The 22,031-nt window shown below is 47.1% G+C and overlaps 5 non-coding genes and 3 pseudogenes across 5 annotated transcripts; all 8 read left to right on the top strand.

The window, feature by feature from the left end:
- Nucleotides 1–996: 996 nt before the first annotated feature.
- LOC143727291 (U2 spliceosomal RNA) lies at nt 997–1,172 on the top strand (annotated as a pseudogene).
- Nucleotides 1,173–1,606: 434 nt separating this feature from the next.
- LOC143726778 (U1 spliceosomal RNA) lies at nt 1,607–1,770 on the top strand. The gene has a single exon (XR_013199010.1). It is a non-coding gene; the product is annotated as a U1 spliceosomal RNA (small nuclear RNA).
- Nucleotides 1,771–8,363: 6,593 nt separating this feature from the next.
- LOC143727492 (U2 spliceosomal RNA) lies at nt 8,364–8,539 on the top strand (annotated as a pseudogene).
- Nucleotides 8,540–8,973: 434 nt separating this feature from the next.
- Nucleotides 8,974–9,137, top strand: LOC143726777 (U1 spliceosomal RNA). Its single transcript, XR_013199009.1, has one exon. It is a non-coding gene; the product is annotated as a U1 spliceosomal RNA (small nuclear RNA).
- Nucleotides 9,138–15,730: 6,593 nt separating this feature from the next.
- On the top strand, nt 15,731–15,906 carry LOC143727491 (U2 spliceosomal RNA; annotated as a pseudogene).
- A 434-nt stretch (nt 15,907–16,340) lies between these two features.
- Nucleotides 16,341–16,504, top strand: LOC143726776 (U1 spliceosomal RNA). Its single transcript, XR_013199008.1, has one exon. It is a non-coding gene; the product is annotated as a U1 spliceosomal RNA (small nuclear RNA).
- Nucleotides 16,505–17,632: 1,128 nt separating this feature from the next.
- On the top strand, nt 17,633–17,823 carry LOC143727197 (U2 spliceosomal RNA). Its single transcript, XR_013199404.1, has one exon. It is a non-coding gene; the product is annotated as a U2 spliceosomal RNA (small nuclear RNA).
- Nucleotides 17,824–18,257: 434 nt separating this feature from the next.
- On the top strand, nt 18,258–18,421 carry LOC143726908 (U1 spliceosomal RNA). Its single transcript, XR_013199131.1, has one exon. It is a non-coding gene; the product is annotated as a U1 spliceosomal RNA (small nuclear RNA).
- The last annotated feature ends 3,610 nt before the right edge of the window (nt 18,422–22,031 follow it).

Below are 22,031 nucleotides of genomic sequence, written 5' to 3'. Positions count from 1 at the left end.
CTTGTGCAGGATCGAGAATCGGTGAGTCCAGTTCCAGGCCTCACACTAGGTGAGGCAAAAGACGTTTGGAGGAACGCAGCCCACCCAGCTCTCCAGAACAGGCTTAAGGACCTGTCGTGGATGGTGGCTCATGAGATCCTCCCGGTCAGGGCGGTCATGCACTCCAGAGGCATGGCCAAAAACTCCACCTGCCCACGGTCCGGATGTGGTTCCCCGGAGACCGTTCAACATCTGCTCTGGGAGTGCGGCGCTGCGCGGGACCTGTGGGCCAAGACAGGCCCCCTGTTTTTCCCGTGCCTGCCAGCGGGTGGGGCCCAGGTGGACTATAAGCTCGCCATCCTGGGGGTGGGTCAGGGCTTGAAGGAGTTGACACCACCAACGTTTGCCTCGCTCTGGCTCACCCTCAACCACATCAAGGATGCCATCTGGGTCACCAGAAACCTGCTGGTGGGGAAACGCGTGACGGTCCCCCTCCACGCGTGCGAGCAGAGGATAACATCAACGCTGCAGGGTGGGCCGCACGTCGTTATTCGGATGGGGGGGCCGAGGTCACACGGAGAAGGTCCCGGCCGCCACCGTACCTGGCCGCCCGTAGATGCACCCTCACCACTCTGGCTACGGGAACAGCGGGCCAGCGGGCCGGAGGAGAGGGGATCTCCGCTGGGCACTGGAAGCGAGGAGTCTGGGGCCTGTTCTGGAGACCTGGAGTGAATGGACATTCTTGATAGGGACTCACCCTCGATCCTGTACAAGAGATGTTTTATTTGGCATATTTTATTGTTTTATTGTTTTATATTTGCATTCCTATTTTATTTTAATCCATTTTACCTTTACTTTAAAACAACACACAACATACATGGACTTTTACACAACACATCAACATAACTGATTTTTAACTGTAACTTATGTCCTTTTTGTTGTTTTAAGATATGTGCAAAAATGTGATTTTATAAGGAAAAAATGGATATTGAAAGAATGGAATGAAACAATGTGACAATAAACTTTTTTCGAAAGAAAAATCTGTTCTTATCAGTTTAATATCTGATACGTGCCCTACCCGGGCACCATATATTAAATTGATTTTTGGAACTGGGAGATGGAAGAGGGGCTTGCTCCGTCCACTCCACGCATCGACCCGGTATTGCAGTACTTCTGGGAACGGTGCACCCCCAAAAACTGTGTTCAATGAAAGAGATGTTTTAGTCTTGTGTGGCAGCAGGTGATAATGGAAGTAATGTATATTGCTGTGTATGGGTGCTTTAAAGGTGTTGTAGGTGATCATATGCTATACAGGTAATGGTGGTGTGAGAGTGAAAAAAAAAAAACAACTCTGTTCTTATCTCGTTTAACATCTGATTCGTCCACTATCCGGTGACCGCGTATGAAATTGATTTTTGGCTCATGGATCCGGAGCATGAAAACAACATCATCCACAACAACAACAGCAAAAGAGCCCGACTCTGCAGGTTTTTGATGTCTCTCTCTTATCTCTTGGAGTTTTTACGAATGAGCTGATGACTTGAATCAGGTGTGTGTTTGATTGTCCGACCGTTGGTGAGGATTGCGGAGAGGGACACGGCGCCTCTGACGGGAGGCCTGGGAATTCATACTTACCTGGCAGGGGAGACACCATGATCAGGAAGGTGGTTCACCCAGGGCGAGGCTCGGCCATTGCACTCCGGTTGTGCTGACCCCTGCGAATTCCCCAAATGTGGGAATCTCGACTGCATAATTTATGGTAGTGGGGGACTGCGTTCGCGCTCTCCCCTGGACACACTGGTTAAAAGAGCAGATTGTTCGAGTTCCTCTTCTTCTGGTAGTTAACGACCTAGGAAGTCCAGAGAATTGAACTGCAGTGGTTGATCGAGAGATGTAAAACTCTCAACCTAGGACCAGTCTGCAAAAGTAGGGCTGTTTTTTAGTTTTTTTTTTCATCATTCTTCAAATAATCTCCATTATTCAACCAGCGCTTTTATTGGCAGCAGTGGTCCTAGAAGCAAAGTTGTTCCGAATGAGGAGTTCTATCATGTGGTATGAATACCTTGTGCATGTGTGAAAAATCACCTGACATACAGTCGCCTATGGCCGTATTCATGTTGTTGTTTTTACTGTTTACAGCGCCACCAAGTGGCCAGTCGCCACATCCCTTTTCACCTGAGCACAGGCTGAGCCCGTGCACAGGTGTACCGACTTGGGTGTAATTGTCTCATTCCGTTGGAGAGTTATGGCCATTTAAGTAAAGCCCGCCTCGCCCACTCCCAACGTTTTGGCGTCCCGTCGCCAACGTGAATCGAAATTCCGACTTTTTTCCCCATCGCTGTCGGCAATCAGACTCCAGGGAATCTTTCTGCACCGGTTTGGGTCAGATCGGGCGAAAGACCTAGGACTAGTGTGCAAAAGTAGCTTTTTCACAAAATCCCAAATACCCGAAAATCTCGCCAGAGCAACCATCGAATCCGAGGCCTGCGTCTTGTTCGGCCCGAGCCAAGGATTCCGGTGATGTAAGACACTTGGGTCTGCGACGGACGGTTCAGGAGTTACGAGGCATTTCGTACTTCTGATCGCTGCAGCGCCACCTTGGGGCCGATTGGGCCGAGCCTTGGTGATGTTGTAGACCGGGCGGGTACTACCATCCCTCAAGAGTTTCAAGTCTCTACGACGTACGCTTTGGTCTGCCCGCTCACTTTTAGGGCAGAATGTTTGTTGGTCCAAAATCCCAGGTTGCACTCCAAAGTGTCGTGTTGTGCGCTCTGCTGTGATCCATTTTCGGTGTCAACAGTCAAGCTGAGCTTGTATTGCTGTGAGCTGAGCTTGTTTGTTGGCGACCTTTAGACCCTCTCGCCACGGCCCAGGTGGGCGTGGCCTTTGACGGCTCCCCCGCCTCTGCGTCATTGTGTCATCGCTTCTCGGCCTTTTGGCTAAGATCAAGTGTCTGGTCCTAGGGTAGAGACAGCGATCGCCTCTTGGAGGTTTTTCCGGCTTGGGTCCTTCAGTGACTTGAGCCCCAAACTTTTGAGAGGTACATTGATCCAGCTGCTTTTATTCCGGTTCTGTTTTAAGGTAAGACCTTTTTATCTATTTATTTATTTATTTATTGTTTTTTAAAGTTTTAGGCTGTTGGTGTCTCCACCATGTCGGCTGCCCGTGCCGGCATGAGGAGGCACCACAGCGTGCGTTTTTTATTCAAAGAAGTTGAGGGGAAGCTCCTGGGGATGTCACGTCTTGACTTCTCCAGGAAGCTGATCCAAAAAACTCTAAATTTTAAACCTGATGATCTGAGTTGCATCGTGACTCTGCCCCTGAACAAAGGATTTGATGTTAGTTTTAGAGCGGTTTCCCACCTGAATGATTTCTGGCACAGATTTGAAGTAGCTAAATCCCAGCTGTCCATGTTTACTGTTGAAAAGCTCTCTGACAACACACTTAAAACTGTGATTGTTAGAATGTTTAATGAGACAGTGACTGGGGAGGACATTTGTGTCTGGCTGGGCAGATTTTGCACAGTTCGAAGCCAGCCAGTCAAGGTTTTAGATGAGGATGGTATTTGGACATGCTCCTGGCGAATTCCCATTAAACAATGGGAAGACGCTGGGGGCTACCAGGGCCTGAAGCATCTGCCTTCTATGATTGTGTTGGGTGAGAACAGAGGCTACATTCACTACCAGGGTATGCCCAAATTATGTAGAAAATGTGGAAAGTTTGGGCACTTAGCTGAAGCATGCCAGGAAATGATATGTGGGAAATGCAGAGAAATTGGTCATACTTTTGAAGAGTGTACCAATGGCAGGCGGTGCAACCTCTGTGGGGAGTCATCCCATCTCTACAGAGATTGCCCTAAAAGTTTTGCCAACAAACTGAAAGGCAACAAAATGGCCGCCCCACATGTGGAACAAACAAAAGAGCAAAGGAAGGAGGAGGCGGTCCCTGAGGTTTTGGCGGGAAATTCTATTTCCCAGCCAGCCTCAGGGAGTGGGCAGGAGGAAGGAAGTGGGGCGGCCACAGGGGCGGAGTCAAGTTTTAACAGCGAACAGAGTGAGGAAGCCGTTCCCCAACAAGAGAGAAGTGAAAACAAAATGGAGGAGGAGGAGGAGGATGCAACGGCTTCCTCACTCTACACCGTATCGGAGGTTAGTGTGGTGGATAGTGGGGGTGAATCCGAGGGTTCACTCCCCAATGCTCAGGTGCAAAAAAGGTCTGCGAGATCTCCTCTGCTTCAAACAGAGGAGAAAAGGCTGCGGGCATCGCATCGGCTAGATAGTTCCTCTTCGTTAGATCTAGACCGTATGTGGCCCGCAGAATCTCCCAATGAAGTCTCCTTTTTGCACGTTAAGCTTAGAACATCGTCACCGAAGGAGCCACAAGAGGTTCTCTCTGTGGACTCTGAGGCGGCGAGCATTTGCCCTCCTGATCCCAGTTTTTCTGGGGAAAAGGAGAAGCAAGTGCTACATGACATAACATGATTTTAATGTAACTTTCTGCAGTCTTTTGGTTTTATCCTTCTATTAATGCTTGTATTTTTAACCATACTGCTCATGGCCCTCACTATCTCTACAATCAATGTGAGAAGTGTGAGGTCTACTTTGCGAGCACAGAGTGTGTTATCCTTTTTAAAAACTTTTAAGTCAGATGTGTTTTTATTGCAAGAATGTGGTTTGCCCTTTTTAACAAATTACAGGAAGTGGGAGGAGATTTGGACCCCAGGATTTTCCATTTGGAGTGGGTCCAATTTTAACAAAAATGACGGTGTTGCTATTTTAATAAAAAATCCCAACCTTTTGGTGAAGGGCAGCACTGTGGTGAGGGACGGGCGGGCAATTTTAGCAAATCTGACTTTTTTAGGTAAGGATCTTAACATTTTAAATATGTATGGTTTTACTGAAAAAAATAACAGGTATGAGCTTTTAGAAGACTTGCAACCCCACATGCTAGGCAAGGCTCCCCTAGTGGTAGCAGGGGATTTTAATTGTGTATTATCAAAAAAGGACAGAAGGAGGGTAGGAGAGGATTTTAAGGTCGACAAGACATCGGTTTTATTACAAAATATAGTCACAGATTTTAAGTTAGTTGACTGTTTTAAAACAATGCATCAAAGAGAGGAAGGCTTCACCTGGTTCAGTGGTGACGGTGCCAGAGCCTCTCGAATTGACTATATTTTTACCAGGGACCTCCCGCCGACCGATGCTACATTGACCCCCCTCTTTTTTTCCGACCACATGATGCTGTCTTGCACTCTTTCACTCCCCACGGGTGTGACTGCAGGGGGAGGGCTGTGGAAGCTGAACTGTTCCCTATTAGAGGACGAGGAACTGGTTAGTGAGTATAGGGAGCAGTTCAGCCAATGGCAGACCCTCCAGGACTTTTACGACTCACGTGCACAGTGGTGGGAGATGGTGAAACAAAGGACAGGACGGTTTTTTAAACAAATTGGAAAAGAAAAAAAGAATAAAGAAAAAAGACGCATGATGGGGTTGCAAAAAAGACTGCAGAGATATTTTAACCTTTTAAACAATGGATTGGATTTTACAAATGAAATAAAAGAAGTAAAGAAAGAAATGTCAGATCTGTCTGAAACAAAGAGCAAAGGTGTCATTTTAAGATGTAGAGAAAGGGAGTTAGAGGAAGGAGAGAAGTGTACCAGGTATTTTTTTAAAAAGACAATAGCTCGGGGAGGGTCGATCAATATTTTAAAAACTTTTAGAGGGGGGGAAGTAAATACAACTGACCTGATTTTAGGGGAAATTGAAAGTTTTTACAGGAATTTATACGGCACTAAAGAGGTACACAATGGCATCTTAGAGGAAGTTTTAGGGTTTTTAGATAAAAAAGTTAAGAGTCCAGATGTGCTTTTATCCCAGGATTTTAATCTTTTAGAATTGGAAAAAGCTTTAAAGGGTTTTAAGAAGGGGAAATCCCCGGGCATGGACGGACTCCCCTTTGAGTTTTATCTGACTTTCTGGGACATTTTAGCACATGACTTACTTACAGTTTTTAAAGAATTTGAGACTCTTGACAGACTTCCAGACAGCTTTAGAGTAGGGATAGTTACATTACTGTACAAAAAAGGAGACAAGACTGACTTGAGAAACTGGCGACCAATCACTCTTTTAAATTATGATTGTAAACTTTTTAGTAAGATTTTAGCTACACGCATGTCGACTGTTTTAGAGGACGTAATCCACCTGGATCAAGCTTGCGCTGTGCCCGGCAGGAAGATCACGGACAGCCTGGTACTGATCAGAGACGCCATCTGTTATGCGAGAGACAGAAACATTAGGCTTGTAGTCCTAAATTTAGACTTTGAAAAAGCTTTTGATCGGGTCTCGCACCAGTACCTCCTTCAGGTACTGCAAAAAATGGGCTTTCCAGAGAGGTTTATAGCTTGGGTGGGACTGCTGTATGAGGGCTTAAGCAGCAAATTTCTTGCAAATGGGCATCTTTCCAAAGCTGTAAATATCCACAGCGGTGTCCGTCAGGGGTGTCCTTTATCTCCCCTTCTGTATGTGGCTTGTATTGAGCCACTGGCACAGATCTTGAGAAGGGATAAATGGATTAAAGGACTAGATATCCCAGGAACTGGTGGACTGACGGCGACCTGCGTTTTATATATGGATGACGTGACCCTTTTAGCGACTGACTTTTTATCAGTACGAAGAGCAATGGACTTGACTGACTGGTACGGTCGGGCCTCGGGCGCCAAGCTTAACAGGAGTAAGTCCGAGGCCCTGCTCTTCGGGCCGTGGGGCGACGTGGACACAGGAGGACTAGATTTGGATTTTAAAGAAAAGGATTTGAAAATTTTAGGAGTAAAATTTGACAGGGAGGGTGGAGGACCAGGAAACTGGACTGACATGTTAGGGAAAGTCAGACAAAGACTGGGCTTTTGGGGACTAAGACAACTGACGTTAGAAGGCAAGATTTTAATTTTTAAAGCAGTGATTTTACCACTAATTTTACTTGTCTGTTCTGTTTTTAGTCCCCCAAGACGATTCCTGGCCAAGTTGGAGAGGGCGGTATTTTATTTCCTGTGGGGGTCCAAGTGGGAACGAATCAAGAGGGAGGTCGTTAAAAAGAAAAAAGAGAATGGCGGGAAAGGCCTCCCAGACCCCCACCTGTTTTTAGGCAGCCGCTTTGCCGCCCTCCATATCCAGTATGCACTGACCCCATCCAGAGAACACAAGACAGCAGCCATGACCCGATTCTGGATGGGGTCATACCTAAGAAGTTTGAAAATTTTACCCATTGATCTTAAAAGTCCAGTGTCTTTTAATTTGTCAAAAGAGCATAGTTTTATTAAGAAATTTTTAAAGAAATATCTTTTAGAAACAAATGATGCCACTGTTTTAACTAATCACAAGTCTCTCGTCTCTCTTGTGCAGGATCGAGAATCGGTGAGTCCAGTTCCAGGCCTCACACTAGGTGAGGCCAAAGACGTTTGGAGGAACGCAGCCCACCCAGCTCTCCAGAACAGGCTTAAGGACCTGTCGTGGATGGTGGCTCATGAGATCCTCCCGGTCAGGGCGGTCATGCACTCCAGAGGCATGGCCAAAAACTCCACCTGCCCACGGTCCGGATGTGGTTCCCCGGAGACCGTTCAACATCTGCTCTGGGAGTGCGGCGCTGCGCGGGACCTGTGGGCCAAGACAGGCCCCCTGTTTTTCCCGTGCCTGCCAGCGGGTGGGGCCCAGGTGGACTATAAGCTCGCCATCCTGGGGGTGGGTCAGGGCTTGAAGGAGTTGACACCACCAACGTTTGCCTCGCTCTGGCTCACCCTCAACCACATCAAGGATGCCATCTGGGTCACCAGAAACCTGCTGGTGGGGAAACGCGTGACGGTCCCCCTCCGCGCGTGCGAGCAGAGGATAACATCAACGCTGCAGGGTGGGCCGCACGTCGTTATTCGGATGGGGGGGCCGAGGTCACACGGAGAAGGTCCCGGCCGCCACCGTACCTGGCCGCCCGTAGATGCACCCTCACCACTCTGGCTACGGGAACAGCGGGCCAGCGGGCCGGAGGAGAGGGGATCTCCGCTGGGCACTGGAAGCGAGGAGTCTGGGGCCTGTTCTGGAGACCTGGAGTGAATGGACATTCTTGATAGGGACTCACCCTCGATCCTGTACAAGAGATGTTTTATTTGGCATATTTTATTGTTTTATTGTTTTATATTTGCATTCCTATTTTATTTTAATCCATTTTACCTTTACTTTAAAACAACACACAACATACATGGACTTTTACACAACACATCAACATAACTGATTTTTAACTGTAACTTATGTCCTTTTTGTTGTTTTAAGATATGTGCAAAAATGTGATTTTATAAGGAAAAAATGGATATTGAAAGAATGGAATGAAACAATGTGACAATAAACTTTTTTCGAAAGAAAAATCTGTTCTTATAAGTTTAACATCTGATACGTGCCCTACCCGGGCACCATATATTAAATAGATTTTTGGAACTGGGAGATGGAAGAGGGGCTTGCTCCGTCCACTCCACGCATCGACCCGGTATTGCAGTACTTCAGGGAACGGTGCACCCCCAAAAACTGTGTTCAATGAAAGAGATGTTTTAGTCTTGTGTGGCAGCAGGTGTTAATGGAAGTAACGTATATTGCTGTGTATGGGTGCTTTAAAGGTGTTGTAGGTGATCATATGCTATACAGGTAATGGTGGTGTGAGAGTGAAAAAAAAACAACAACTCTGTTCTTATCTCGTTTAACATCTGATTCGTCCACTATCCGGTGACCGCGTATGAAATTGATTTTTGGCTCATGGATCCGGAGCATGAGAACAACATCATCCACAATAACAACAGCAAAAGAGCCCGACTCTGCAGGTTTTTGATGTCTCTCTCTTATCTCTTGGAGTTTTTACGAATGAGCTGATGAGTTGAATCAGGTGTGTGTTTGATTGTCCGACCGTTGGTGAGGATTGCGGAGAGGGACACGGTGCCTCTGACGGGAGGCCTGGGAATTCATACTTACCTGGCAGGGGAGACACCATGATCAGGAAGGTGGTTCACCCAGGGCGAGGCTCGGCCATTGCACTCCGGTTGTGCTGACCCCTGCGAATTCCCCAAATGTGGGAATCTCGACTGCATAATTTATGGTAGTGGGGGACTGCGTTCGCGCTCTCCCCTGGACACACTGGTTAAAAGAGCAGATTGTTCGAGTTCCTCTTCTTCTGGTAGTTAACGACCTAGGAAGTCCAGAGAATTGAACTGCAGTGGTTGATCGAGAGATGTAAAACTCTCAACCTAGGACCAGTCTGCAAAAGTAGGGCTGTTTTTTAGTTTTTTTTTTCATCATTCTTCAAATAATCTCCATTATTCAACCAGCGCTTTTATTGGCAGCAGTGGTCCTAGAAGCAAAGTTGTTCCGAATGAGGAGTTCTATCATGTGGTATGAATACCTTGTGCATGTGTGAAAAATCACCTGACATACAGTCGCCTATGGCCGTATTCATGTTGTTGTTTTTACTGTTTACAGCGCCACCAAGTGGCCAGTCGCCACATCCCTTTTCACCTGAGCACAGGCTGAGCCCGTGCACAGGTGTACCGACTTGGGTGTAATTGTCTCATTCCGTTGGAGAGTTATGGCCATTTAAGTAAAGCCCGCCTCGCCCACTCCCAACGTTTTGGCGTCCCGTCGCCAACGTGAATCGAAATTCCGACTTTTTTCCCCATCGCTGTCGGCAATCAGACTCCAGAGAATCTTTCTGCACCGGTTTGGGTCAGATCGGGCGAAAGACCTAGGACTAGTGTGCAAAAGTAGCTTTTTCACAAAATCCCAAATACCCGAAAATCTCGCCAGCGCAACCATCGAATCCGAGGCCTGCGTCTTGTTCGGCCCGAGCCAAGGATTCCGGTGATGTAAGACACTTGGGTCTGCGACGGACGGTTCAGGAGTTACGAGGCATTTCGTACTTCTGATCGCTGCAGCGCCACCTTGGGGCCGATTGGGCCGAGCCTTGGTGATGTTGTAGACCGGGCGGGTACTACCATCCCTCAAGAGTTTCAAGTCTCTACGACGTACGCTTTGGTCTGCCCGCTCACTTTTAGGGCAGAATGTTTGTTGGTCCAAAATCCCAGGTTGCACTCCAAAGTGTCGTGTTGTGCGCTCTGCTGTGATCCATTTTCGGTGTCAACAGTCAAGCTGAGCTTGTTTTGCTGTGAGCTGAGCTTGTTTGTTGGCGACCTTTAGACCCTCTCGCCACGGCCCAGGTGGGCGTGGCCTTTGACGGCTCCCCCGCCTCTGCGTCATTGTGTCATCGCTTCTCGGCCTTTTGGCTAAGATCAAGTGTCTGGTCCTAGGGTAGAGACAGCGATCGCCTCTTGGAGGTTTTTCCGGCTTGGGTCCTTCAGTGACTTGAGCCCCAAACTTTTGAGAGGTACATTGATCCAGCTGCTTTTATTCCGGTTCTGTTTTAAGGTAAGACCTTTTTATCTATTTATTTATTTATTTATTGTTTTTTAAAGTTTTAGGCTGTTGGTGTCTCCACCATGTCGGCTGCCCGTGCCGGCATGAGGAGGCACCACAGCGTGCGTTTTTTATTCAAAGAAGTTGAGGGGAAGCTCCTGGGGATGTCACGTCTTGACTTCTCCAGGAAGCTGATCCAAAAAACTCTAAATTTTAAACCTGATGATCTGAGTTGCATCGTGACTCTGCCCCTGAACAAAGGATTTGATGTTAGTTTTAGAGCGGTTTCCCACCTGAATGATTTCTGGCACAGATTTGAAGTAGCTAAATCCCAGCTGTCCATGTTTACTGTTGAAAAGCTCTCTGACAACACACTTAAAACTGTGATTGTTAGAATGTTTAATGAGACAGTGACTGGGGAGGACATTTGTGTCTGGCTGGGCAGATTTTGCACAGTTCGAAGCCAGCCAGTCAAGGTTTTAGATGAGGATGGTATTTGGACATGCTCCTGGCGAATTCCCATTAAACAATGGGAAGACGCTGGGGGCTACCAGGGCCTGAAGCATCTGCCTTCTATGATTGTGTTGGGTGAGAACAGAGGCTACATTCACTACCAGGGTATGCCCAAATTATGTAGAAAATGTGGAAAGTTTGGGCACTTAGCTGAAGCATGCCAGGAAATGATATGTGGGAAATGCAGAGAAATTGGTCATACTTTTGAAGAGTGTACCAATGGCAGGCGGTGCAACCTCTGTGGGGAGTCATCCCATCTCTACAGAGATTGCCCTAAAAGTTTTGCCAACAAACTGAAAGGCAACAAAATGGCCGCCCCACATGTGGAACAAACAAAAGAGCAAAGGAAGGAGGAGGCGGTCCCTGAGGTTTTGGCGGGAAATTCTATTTCCCAGCCAGCCTCAGGGAGTGGGCAGGAGGAAGGAAGTGGGGCGGCCACAGGGGCGGAGTCAAGTTTTAACAGCGAACAGAGTGAGGAAGCCGTTCCCCAACAAGAGAGAAGTGAAAACAAAATGGAGGAGGAGGAGGAGGATGCAACGGCTTCCTCACTCTACACCGTATCGGAGGTTAGTGTGGTGGATAGTGGGGGTGAATCCGAGGGTTCACTCCCCAATGCTCAGGTGCAAAAAAGGTCTGCGAGATCTCCTCTGCTTCAAACAGAGGAGAAAAGGCTGCGGGCATCGCATCGGCTAGATAGTTCCTCTTCGTTAGATCTAGACCGTATGTGGCCCGCAGAATCTCCCAATGAAGTCTCCTTTTTGCACGTTAAGCTTAGAACATCGTCACCGAAGGAGCCACAAGAGGTTCTCTCTGTGGACTCTGAGGCGGCGAGCATTTGCCCTCCTGATCCCAGTTTTTCTGGGGAAAAGGAGAAGCAAGTGCTACATGACATAACATGATTTTAATGTAACTTTCTGCAGTCTTTTGGTTTTATCCTTCTATTAATGCTTGTATTTTTAACCATACTGCTCATGGCCCTCACTATCTCTACAATCAATGTGAGAAGTGTGAGGTCTACTTTGCGAGCACAGAGTGTGTTATCCTTTTTAAAAACTTTTAAGTCAGATGTGTTTTTATTGCAAGAATGTGGTTTGCCCTTTTTAACAAATTACAGGAAGTGGGAGGAGATTTGGACCCCAGGATTTTCCATTTGGAGTGGGTCCAATTTTAACAAAAATGACGGTGTTGCTATTTTAATAAAAAATCCCAACCTTTTGGTGAAGGGCAGCACTGTGGTGAGGGACGGGCGGGCAATTTTAGCAAATCTGACTTTTTTAGGTAAGGATCTTAACATTTTAAATATGTATGGTTTTACTGAAAAAAATAACAGGTATGAGCTTTTAGAAGACTTGCAACCCCACATGCTAGGCAAGGCTCCCCTAGTGGTAGCAGGGGATTTTAATTGTGTATTATCAAAAAAGGACAGAAGGAGGGTAGGAGAGGATTTTAAGGTCGACAAGACATCGGTTTTATTACAAAATATAGTCACAGATTTTAAGTTAGTTGACTGTTTTAAAACAATGCATCAAAGAGAGGAAGGCTTCACCTGGTTCAGTGGTGACGGTGCCAGAGCCTCTCGAATTGACTATATTTTTACCAGGGACCTCCCGCCGACCGATGCTACATTGACCCCCCTCTTTTTTTCCGACCACATGATGCTGTCTTGCACTCTTTCACTCCCCACGGGTGTGACTGCAGGGGGAGGGCTGTGGAAGCTGAACTGTTCCCTATTAGAGGACGAGGAACTGGTTAGTGAGTATAGGGAGCAGTTCAGCCAATGGCAGACCCTCCAGGACTTTTACGACTCACGTGCACAGTGGTGGGAGATGGTGAAACAAAGGACAGGACGGTTTTTTAAACAAATTGGAAAAGAAAAAAAGAATAAAGAAAAAAGACGCATGATGGGGTTGCAAAAAAGACTGCAGAGATATTTTAACCTTTTAAACAATGGATTGGATTTTACAAATGAAATAAAAGAAGTAAAGAAAGAAATGTCAGATCTGTCTGAAACAAAGAGCAAAGGTGTCATTTTAAGATGTAGAGAAAGGGAGTTAGAGGAAGGAGAGAAGTGTACCAGGTATTTTTTTAAAAAGACAATAGCTCGGGGAGGGTCGATCAATATTTTAAAAACTTTTAGAGGGGGGGAAGTAAATACAACTGACCTGATTTTAGGGGAAATTGAAAGTTTTTACAGGAATTTATACGGCACTAAAGAGGTACACAATGGCATCTTAGAGGAAGTTTTAGGGTTTTTAGATAAAAAAGTTAAGAGTCCAGATGTGCTTTTATCCCAGGATTTTAATCTTTTAGAATTGGAAAAAGCTTTAAAGGGTTTTAAGAAGGGGAAGTCCCCGGGCATGGACGGACTCCCCTTTGAGTTTTATCTGACTTTCTGGGACATTTTAGCACATGACTTACTTACAGTTTTTAAAGAATTTGAGACTCTTGACAGACTTCCAGACAGCTTTAGAGTAGGGATAGTTACATTACTGTACAAAAAAGGAGACAAGACTGACTTGAGAAACTGGCGACCAATCACTCTTTTAAATTATGATTGTAAACTTTTTAGTAAGATTTTAGCTACACGCATGTCGACTGTTTTAGAGGACGTAATCCACCTGGATCAAGCTTGCGCTGTGCCCGGCAGGAAGATCACGGACAGCCTGGTACTGATCAGAGACGCCATCTGTTATGCGAGAGACAGAAACATTAGGCTTGTAGTCCTAAATTTAGACTTTGAAAAAGCTTTTGATCGGGTCTCGCACCAGTACCTCCTTCAGGTACTGCAAAAAATGGGCTTTCCAGAGAGGTTTATAGCTTGGGTGGGACTGCTGTATGAGGGCTTAAGCAGCAAATTTCTTGCAAATGGGCATCTTTCCAAAGCTGTAAATATCCACAGCGGTGTCCGTCAGGGGTGTCCTTTATCTCCCCTTCTGTATGTGGCTTGTATTGAGCCACTGGCACAGATCTTGAGAAGGGATAAATGGATTAAAGGACTAGATATCCCAGGAACTGGTGGACTGACGGCGACCTGCGTTTTATATATGGATGACGTGACCCTTTTAGCGACTGACTTTTTATCAGTACGAAGAGCAATGGACTTGACTGACTGGTACGGTCGGGCCTCGGGCGCCAAGCTTAACAGGAGTAAGTCCGAGGCCCTGCTCTTCGGGCCGTGGGGCGACGTGGACACAGGAGGACTAGATTTGGATTTTAAAGAAAAGGATTTGAAAATTTTAGGAGTAAAATTTGACAGGGAGGGTGGAGGACCAGGAAACTGGACTGACATGTTAGGGAAAGTCAGACAAAGACTGGGCTTTTGGGGACTAAGACAACTGACGTTAGAAGGCAAGATTTTAATTTTTAAAGCAGTGATTTTACCACTAATTTTACTTGTCTGTTCTGTTTTTAGTCCCCCAAGACGATTCCTGGCCAAGTTGGAGAGGGCGGTATTTTATTTCCTGTGGGGGTCCAAGTGGGAACGAATCAAGAGGGAGGTCGTTAAAAAGAAAAAAGAGAATGGCGGGAAAGGCCTCCCAGACCCCCACCTGTTTTTAGGCAGCCGCTTTGCCGCCCTCCATATCCAGTATGCACTGACCCCATCCAGAGAACACAAGACAGCAGCCATGACCCGATTCTGGATGGGGTCATACCTAAGAAGTTTGAAAATTTTACCCATTGATCTTAAAAGTCCAGTGTCTTTTAATTTGTCAAAAGAGCATAGTTTTATTAAGAAATTTTTAAAGAAATATCTTTTAGAAACAAATGATGCCACTGTTTTAACTAATCACAAGTCTCTCGTCTCTCTTGTGCAGGATCGAGAATCGGTGAGTCCAGTTCCAGGCCTCACACTAGGTGAGGCCAAAGACGTTTGGAGGAACGCAGCCCACCCAGCTCTCCAGAACAGGCTTAAGGACCTGTCGTGGATGGTGGCTCATGAGATCCTCCCGGTCAGGGCGGTCATGCACTCCAGAGGCATGGCCAAAAACTCCACCTGCCCACGGTCCGGATGTGGTTCCCCGGAGACCGTTCAACATCTGCTCTGGGAGTGCGGCGCTGCGCGGGACCTGTGGGCCAAGACAGGCCCCCTGTTTTTCCCGTGCCTGCCAGCGGGTGGGGCCCAGGTGGACTATAAGCTCGCCATCCTGGGGGTGGGTCAGGGCTTGAAGGAGTTGACACCACCAACGTTTGCCTCGCTCTGGCTCACCCTCAACCACATCAAGGATGCCATCTGGGTCACCAGAAACCTGCTGGTGGGGAAACGCGTGACGGTCCCCCTCCGCGCGTGCGAGCAGAGGATAACATCAACGCTGCAGGGTGGGCCGCACGTCGTTATTCGGATGGGGGGGCCGAGGTCACACGGAGAAGGTCCCGGCCGCCACCGTACCTGGCCGCCCGTAGATGCACCCTCACCACTCTGGCTACGGGAACAGCGGGCCAGCGGGCCGGAGGAGAGGGGATCTCCGCTGGGCACTGGAAGCGAGGAGTCTGGGGCCTGTTCTGGAGACCTGGAGTGAATGGACATTCTTGATAGGGACTCACCCTCGATCCTGTACAAGAGATGTTTTATTTGGCATATTTTATTGTTTTATTGTTTTATATTTGCATTCCTATTTTATTTTAATCCATTTTACCTTTACTTTAAAACAACACACAACATACATGGACTTTTACACAACACATCAACATAACTGATTTTTAACTGTAACTTATGTCCTTTTTGTTGTTTTAAGATATGTGCAAAAATGTGATTTTATAAGGAAAAAATGGATATTGAAAGAATGGAATGAAACAATGTGACAATAAACTTTTTTCGAAAGAAAAATCTGTTCTTATAAGTTTAACATCTGATACGTGCCCTACCCGGGCACCATATATTAAATAGATTTTTGGAACTGGGAGATGGAAGAGGGGCTTGCTCCGTCCACTCCACGCATCGACCCGGTATTGCAGTACTTCAGGGAACGGTGCACCCCCAAAAACTGTGTTCAATGAAAGAGATGTTTTAGTCTTGTGTGGCAGCAGGTGTTAATGGAAGTAACGTATATTGCTGTGTATGGGTGCTTTAAAGGTGTTGTAGGTGATCATATGCTATACAGGTAATGGTGGTGTGAGAGTGAAAAAAAAACAACAACTCTGTTCTTATCTCGTTTAACATCTGATTCGTCCACTATCCGGTGACCGCGTATGAAATTGATTTTTGGCTCATGGATCCGGAGCATGAGAACAACATCATCCACAATAACAACAGCAAAAGAGCCCGACTCTGCAGGTTTTTGATGTCTCTCTCTTATCTCTTGGAGTTTTTACGAATGAGCTGATGAGTTGAATCAGGTGTGTGTTTGATTGTCCGACCGTTGGTGAGGATTGCGGAGAGGGACACGGTGCCTCTGACGGGAGGCCTGGGAATTCATACTTACCTGGCAGGGGAGACACCATGATCAGGAAGGTGGTTCACCCAGGGCGAGGCTCGGCCATTGCACTCCGGTTGTGCTGACCCCTGCGAATTCCCCAAATGTGGGAATCTCGACTGCATAATTTATGGTAGTGGGGGACTGCGTTCGCGCTCTCCCCTGGACACACTGGTTAAAAGAGCAGATTGTTCGAGTTCCTCTTCTTCTGGTAGTTAACGACCTAGGAAGTCCAGAGAATTGAACTGCAGTGGTTGATCGAGAGATGTAAAACTCTCAACCTAGGACCAGTCTGCAAAAGTAGGGCTGTTTTTTAGTTTTTTTTTTCATCATTCTTCAAATAATCTCCATTATTCAACCAGCGCTTTTATTGGCAGCAGTGGTCCTAGAAGCAAAGTTGTTCCGAATGAGGAGTTCTATCATGTGGTATGAATACCTTGTGCATGTGTGAAAAATCACCTGACATACAGTCGCCTATGGCCGTATTCATGTTGTTGTTTTTACTGTTTACAGCGCCACCAAGTGGCCAGTCGCCACATCCCTTTTCACCTGAGCACAGGCTGAGCCCGTGCACAGGTGTACCGACTTGGGTGTAATTGTCTCATTCCGTTGGAGAGTTATGGCCATTTAAGTAAAGCCCGCCTCGCCCACTCCCAACGTTTTGGCGTCCCGTCGCCAACGTGAATCGAAATTCCGACTTTTTTCCCCATCGCTGTCGGCAATCAGACTCCAGAGAATCTTTCTGCACCGGTTTGGGTCAGATCGGGCGAAAGACCTAGGACTAGTGTGCAAAAGTAGCTTTTTCACAAAATCCCAAATACCCGAAAATCTCGCCAGCGCAACCATCGAATCCGAGGCCTGCGTCTTGTTCGGCCCGAGCCAAGGATTCCGGTGATGTAAGACACTTGGGTCTGCGACGGACGGTTCAGGAGTTACGAGGCATTTCGTACTTCTGATCGCTGCAGCGCCACCTTGGGGCCGATTGGGCCGAGCCTTGGTGATGTTGTAGACCGGGCGGGTACTACCATCCCTCAAGAGTTTCAAGTCTCTACGACGTACGCTTTGGTCTGCCCGCTCACTTTTAGGGCAGAATGTTTGTTGGTCCAAAATCCCAGGTTGCACTCCAAAGTGTCGTGTTGTGCGCTCTGCTGTGATCCATTTTCGGTGTCAACAGTCAAGCTGAGCTTGTTTTGCTGTGAGCTGAGCTTGTTTGTTGGCGACCTTTAGACCCTCTCGCCACGGCCCAGGTGGGCGTGGCCTTTGACGGCTCCCCCGCCTCTGCGTCATTGTGTCATCGCTTCTCGGCCTTTTGGCTAAGATCATGTGTAGTATCTGTTCTTATCAGTTTAATATCTGATACGTGCCCTACCCGGGCACCATATATTAAATTGATTTTTGGAACTGGGAGATGGAAGAGGGGCTTGCTCCGTCCACTCCACGCATCGACCCGGTATTGCAGTACTTCTGGGAACGGTGCACCCCCAAAAACTGTGTTCAATGAAAGAGATGTTTTAGTCTTGTGTGGCAGCAGGTGTTAATGGAAGTAACGTATATTGCTGTGTATGGGTGCTTTAAAGGTGTTGTAGGTGATCATATGCTATACAGGTAATGGTGGTGTGAGAGTGAAAAAAAAACAACAACTCTGTTCTTATCTCGTTTAACATCTGATTCGTCCACTATCCGGTGACCGCGTATGAAATTGATTTTTGGCTCATGGATCCGGAGCATGAAAACAACATCATCCACAACAACAACAGCAAAAGAGCCCGACTCTGCAGGTTTTTGATGTCTCTCTCTTATCTCTTGGAGTTTTTACGAATTAGCTGATGAGTTGAATCAGGTGTGTGTTTGATTGTCCGACCGTTGGTGAGGATTTCGGAGAGGGACATGGTGCCTCTGACGGGAGGCCTGGGAATTCATACTTACCTGGCAGGGGAGACACCATGATCAGGAAGGTGGTTCACCCAGGGCGAGGCTCGGCCATTGCACTCCGGTTGTGCTGACCCCTGCGAATTCCCCAAATGTGGGAATCTCGACTGCATAATTTATGGTAATGGGGGACTGCGTTCGCGCTCTCCCCTGGACACACTGGTTAAAAGAGCAGATTGTTCGAGTTCCTCTTCTTCTGGTAGTTAACGACCTAGGAAGTCCAGAGAATTGAACTGCAGTGGTTGATCGAGAGATGTAAAACTCTCAACCTAGGACCAGTCTGCAAAAGTAGGGCTGTTTTTTAGTTTTTTTTTTCATCATTCTTCAAATAATCTCCATTATTCAACCAGCGCTTTTATTGGCAGCAGTGGTCCTAGAAGCAAAGTTGTTCCGAATGAGGAGTTCTATCATGTGGTATGAATACCTTGTGCATGTGTGAAAAATAACCTGACATACAGTCGCCTATGGCCGTATTCATGTTGTTGTTTTTACTGTTTACAGCGCCACCAAGTGGCCAGTCGCCACATCCCTTTTCACCTGAGCACAGGCTGAGCCCGTGCACAGGTGTACCGACTTGGGTGTAATTGTCTCATTCCGTTGGAGAGTTATGGCCATTTAAGTAAAGCCCGCCTCGCCCACTCCCAACGTTTTGGCGTCCCGTCGCCAACGTGAATCGAAATTCCGACTTTTTTCCCCATCGCTGTCGGCAATCAGACTCCAGGGAATCTTTCTGCACCGGTTTGGGTCAGATCGGGCGAAAGACCTAGGACTAGTGTGCAAACGTAGCTTTTTCACAAAATCCCAAATACCCGAAAATCTCGCCAGCGCAACCATCGAATCCGAGGCCTGCGTCTTGTTCGGCCCGAGCCAAGGATTCCGGTGATGTAAGACACTTGGGTCTGCGACGGACGGTTCAGGAGTTACGAGGCATTTCGTACTTCTGATCGCTGCAGCGCCACCTTGGGGCCGATTGGGCCGAGCCTTGGTGATGTTGTAGACCGGGCGGGTACTACCATCCCTCAAGAGTTTCAAGTCTCTACGACGTACGCTTTGGTCTGCCCGCTCACTTTTAGGGCAGAATGTTTGTTGGTCCAAAATCCCAGGTTGCACTCCAAAGTGTCGTGTTGTGCGCTCTGCTGTGATCCATTTTCGGTGTCAACAGTCAAGCTGAGCTTGTATTGCTGTGAGCTGAGCTTGTTTGTTGGCGACCTTTAGACCCTCTCGCCACGGCCCAGGTGGGCGTGGCCTTTGACGGCTCCCCCGCCTCTGCGTCATTGTGTCATCGCTTCTCGGCCTTTTGGCTAAGATCAAGTGTCTGGTCCTAAGGTAGAGACAGCGATCGCCTCTTGTTGGACTTGGTCTCGTGTGTTGCTTGTCACACGGGACACACACCCTTCAGGAGGTACATTGACAAGCGGCTTTTAATTGACGACTCGTTCTACGAGGAATCTTCTGGTTTTAAGGTAAGCAGGTTTTAATTTATTTATTGTATATTTATTGTTGGGTTTTAGCCGCAGCAGGCTAGTGGTGCCTCCAACATGTCGGCTGCTCGTGCCGGCATGAGGAGGCACCACAGCGTGCGTTTTAAATTTAAACCAAAAGATGATGGCACTCTCCGGGTCATGTCCAGGCTGGACTTTTCTAGGAAGTGCATCCAACAGTTACTCGGTTTTAAGGTTGTGGACATAAACTGCCTGTTGACTCTGCCCCTGAATCATGGCTTTGATGTAAGTTTTGCTTCTGCTTCCTTGCTAAGTACTTTTTGGACTCGATTTGAAATGTGTAAAGCCAATTTCTCCATGTTCACTGTGGAAAAACTGACTGATAATTCACTGAAAGTTGTGATTGTCAGGATGTTTAATGAAACAGTTAGTGGAGAAGATATTTCTGTATGGTTGGCAAGATATTGCTCTATTCGTGGACAACCAGTCAAGGTTTTAGATGAAGACGGTATCTGGAGCTGTGCGTGGAGAGTGCCCATTAAACAATGGGCAGATCCCAACAGCTACCATGGCCTGAGTCAAATACCTTCTATGATTGTGTTGGGAGAGAATAGAGGCTACATCCATTACCAAGGGATGCCCAAGCTATGCCGCAAGTGTGGCAAACTTGGACATCTCGCCGAGGCATGCCAAGAAGTAGTGTGTAGGAAGTGCAGAGAAATTGGGCACATTTTTGAAGAGTGCCAAAATGGCAGAAAGTGCAACCTCTGTGGAGAATCATCCCATCTCTACAGAGACTGCCCTAAAAGTTTTGCCAACAAGTTAAAAAGCAACAAAATGGCCGCCCCACCCAAAGAACAAACAATTGAGGAGGCGGGCCCCGAGGTTTCGGCGGGAAATTCAAACCCCCAGCCAGCCTCAGGGATTGGACAGGAAGGAGGAAGTGGGGCGGCCACAGGGGCGGAGTCAATTCTGGCAGTTGGTGAGGGGGAGGAAGCCAATCCTCAAAATGAAATTGAAAAAGAAGACAGTATGGAGGATGAAGAGGAGGAAATGGCTTCCTCCCTAGTAACCGTGTCTGAGGTTAGTGTGTCCACGAGTGGGAGTGAAACAGATGTTTCGCTCCCCAATGCTCAAGTGCAGAAAAGAACTGCGAGATCTCCTCTGGTTCAAACAGAGGAGAAAAAGCTGCGGGTAGCGCATCGGCTAGATAGTTCCCCCATGGAAGATCTAGACCGTATGTGGCCCGCAGAATCTCCTAATGAAGTCTCTTTTCTGCATTTCAAGCTAAGAACATCATCGCCAAAGGATTCGCAAGAGGCCTTCTCTGCGAGCCCTGAGGCGTCAAGCACTTGCCCCCCTGATCCCAGCTCATCTGGGGAAAAGGGAAGGCAAGTGCAACAAGAAATAACATGATTTTAATTATATCTCTGTAGTCCCTTGGTTGCTTTTAAATGTCTCACACCCTTTTAACCATACTGCTCATGGCTCTCACTATCTCCACAATCAATGTGAGAAGTGTGAAGAGCAATATACGAGCACAGAGTGTGTTATCCTTTTTAAAATCTTTTAAGTCAGATGTGTTTTTATTGCAAGAATGTGGTCTGCCTTTTTTAACAAATTACAGGAAGTGGGAGACGATTTGGACCCCAGGACTTTCCATCTGGAGTGGGTCCAATTTTAACAAAAATGACGGTGTTGCTATTTTAATAAAAAATCCCCATGTTTTGGTGAAGGGCAGCACTGTGGTGAGGGATGGGCGGGCAATTTTAGCTAATCTGACTTTTTTAGGTAAGGATTTTAACATTTTAAATGTGTATGGTTTTACAGGTAAAAACAACAGGTATGAGCTTTTAGAAGACCTGCAGCCCCACATGCTCGGGAGGGCTCCCCTAGTGGTAGCAGGGGATTTTAATTGTGTTTTATCAAGACAGGATAGAAAGAGGGTAGGAGAGGATTTTAAGGTCGACAAGACATCGGTTTTATTACAAAATATAGTCAAAGATTTTAAGTTAGTTGACTGCTTTAAAACAATGCATCAAAGAGAGGAGGGCTTCACCTGGTTCAGTGGTGATGGCGCCAGAGCCTCTCGAATTGACTATGTTTTTACAAGGGACTGCCCGCCGACCGATGCTACATTGAGCCCCCTCTTCTTTTCTGATCACATGATGCTCTCCTGCACCCTTTCACTACCCACGGGTGTGACCGTAGGGGGAGGGCTGTGGAAGCTGAACTGCTCCCTATTAGAGGATGAGGAAGTGATTAGTGAATATAGGGAGCAGTTCAGCCAATGGCAGACCCTCCAAGACTTTTTCGACTCA

This window comes from Siphateles boraxobius, unplaced genomic scaffold (genome assembly GCF_051911475.1).
Source record: "Siphateles boraxobius isolate OS27281-9 unplaced genomic scaffold, OSU_SipBor_1 77, whole genome shotgun sequence".
NCBI classification, from domain to species: Eukaryota; Metazoa; Chordata; class Actinopteri; order Cypriniformes; family Leuciscidae; genus Siphateles; species Siphateles boraxobius.
The sequence above is the reverse complement of the archived record's forward strand: the minus strand, read 5'-3'. Positions and strand labels throughout refer to the sequence as shown.